Genomic DNA, 2,307 nt, shown 5'->3' on the forward strand with positions numbered 1-2,307 from the left:
AAAGGCGATTCGCTATTTATTTGGTTGCTATTTTATATTCAACATTTAAGCGCCAATTTGTTCAAGATAATGCATCATTTTTAGTTCTTATCATATCCCGTCCTTAGGGAATCACCGCTAATCAATTGTCTCAATATGAGAGACATTTTTGAAGATAATGTACAAGGGTTTTGGTGATTGCTTATATCGTTTAATTATTTCATTTACAAGCCATGCACTTCAGTATTATATGTAACGGTGCATTAATCCAGTGAATCAAATGAAAAAACTAGTTGTTACTGATATATTTGTAATATTTATTACTGATGTTTATAATACATCAGGAATGAAAGCATTTCACTGTTAACATTTACGATAACAGTCCTCTGAGGCGCTGTGACAGTTTCTGTTGCAAACGTTTCGGTCGACGCCATCTTTTGTGGTACAGTGTTTCAGGCAAGCCGCCGCAGTATCCTCGCATGTACACATACATGGCTTGTCTTGGTTCCAACTACTGCAGCCAAACAGTCCAGCGAACATAGCACATAGTACCATCGTAAAAAGAATTGTCTTCATCGTTCAGCCTGTACTCTGAAAAAAAAAAACAAATATGATACAGCTCCGTTCAATAGATACTATGTGCCCGAGACATATAGCTAATAAAATTGCACACTTTGTCAGTTTCGTTTAACGGTTCACGTGCGACATATTTGGTAGATGTTGTTGAAGTTTGCATAATTGTGTAAAATGGTTGTCTAAAAACTTTATTTTGAAGGTTGTTTTAGTTTTAACTTAAGTTTTACATGCTTATTATTCATAAAAATAATGTGCTTAAAAATAAAAAATTCATAACATTGGATGTAATTATCAAAGTATAGCCTTACATGTTGTTCTATACTTAAAAGAGGACATCTGCAGATGTCTCTAAATTATTTTCTAGTACTTTTAACATGTGTAAATGTTAAGTTTTGCTCAACCCCGGGCTAGAGGGCGTGGACTGAAGGTCCCGGGTTCGATCTATGGTCAAACTTAAAAACCTATTAAAACACGACTTCAAGCTGTTGGCAGTAATATTTAATCCGCAGTTTATTTCAATAGCACGGGGATAGATGTACGCAATGACTGTGAGAAAATATGACATAATCGTTTGTATGTTTTCGCAATTTTAGCTATATTTAGACGCATACGTTTTCCGTTATGACGGGAATTCAACTCTAGGTATTTATTGCGCCTAAGTAGTCTCTAAGAAAGCAGGAAATATGATCAAAGCATCGAATTAATATTACACAAAACTTGCTCATTCTTAAGAAATGAATGCAATAACCATAAAAACAATTACATTTCAATTCCAGTAAAAATCACTGGACCAATTTAATTTCCAAAAATTGACTGTTCCAAAATTTGCTAATTCTTCCGTGTCACTGAGCAGTTCATTTCTTCCTTAAATGGTAGTTATCAAACACCGTTCAAGAAAAGCTTAGCATTAAATTTTATTCATTTGTATTTGAGCCGCACTATGAGAAAACCAAAATAGTGCAATTGCGACCAGCATGGATCCAGACCAGCATGCGCATCCGCGCAGTCTGGTCAGGATCTATGCTTTTCTCTAACGGTTTCCCTAATTGCAATATGCTTTGAAAGCGAACAGTATGGTTCCTGACCAGACTGCGCGGATGCGCAGGATGGTCTGGATTCATGCCGGTCGCAAATGTACTATGTTGGTTTTCTCATGTTGCGGCTCATTTAGTTTTTTACCTGCAAATATCATTTTTATCATTTTGACATGATACTCGTTCGCAATTAAGTATTTAGCAAAACAGACTTTTCATTTAAAAAAATCAATTAATATACAATTTAATGAAAGTAGAAACACAATTTTACTCACATAGTTTCGGTAGCGCTCCTGTTGTTTTGTTATATGTTGCGGTAATAGTCCACTCAGTTTAAAATGATAACATTTATACGGACATCATTTACGGCAAAGGAAAATTATATTATGTTTCTTGTCTGATTGGCTAATGAAGTAGGATCATATGCCTTTTTGTAATGAAATTTTTCTTCATACTGTTATAATTCATGTTTAAACGATATCAGCAAATGTGTAACACATATATTTTAACATTTCTTAACTGTTTCTATAGGAAGACTGTAGGAGGCGGTTTTTTGGCTTTATGCCAATTGATTCGGGTAAACCCGCGTCCAGAAACTAAAGTAAACATGTAAACAGTAAAATAAAATTCATTTGAAAAAGAAACTATATTAAAGATATCTTGTAAAAAGGTTTCTTAGTAAAAGTGTAAAAGATGTTTTTAATCTTAACAATTTGTT

At 34.0% G+C, this 2,307-nt stretch overlaps 1 long non-coding RNA gene across 1 annotated transcript; it reads right to left on the minus strand.

Moving 5' to 3' along the window:
* Nucleotides 1–272: 272 nt before the first annotated feature.
* On the minus strand, nucleotides 273–2,003 carry LOC123541197 (uncharacterized). The gene is made up of 2 exons (XR_006684458.2): nucleotides 1,865–2,003; nucleotides 273–570 (listed from the first exon to the last, which is right to left on the minus strand). It is a non-coding gene; the product is annotated as an uncharacterized LOC123541197 (long non-coding RNA).
* Between the last annotated feature and the right edge of the window lie 304 nt (nucleotides 2,004–2,307).

The sequence above is a fragment of the Mercenaria mercenaria genome, chromosome 16 (assembly GCF_021730395.1).
Source record: "Mercenaria mercenaria strain notata chromosome 16, MADL_Memer_1, whole genome shotgun sequence".
Classification (NCBI taxonomy): Eukaryota; Metazoa; Mollusca; class Bivalvia; order Venerida; family Veneridae; genus Mercenaria; species Mercenaria mercenaria.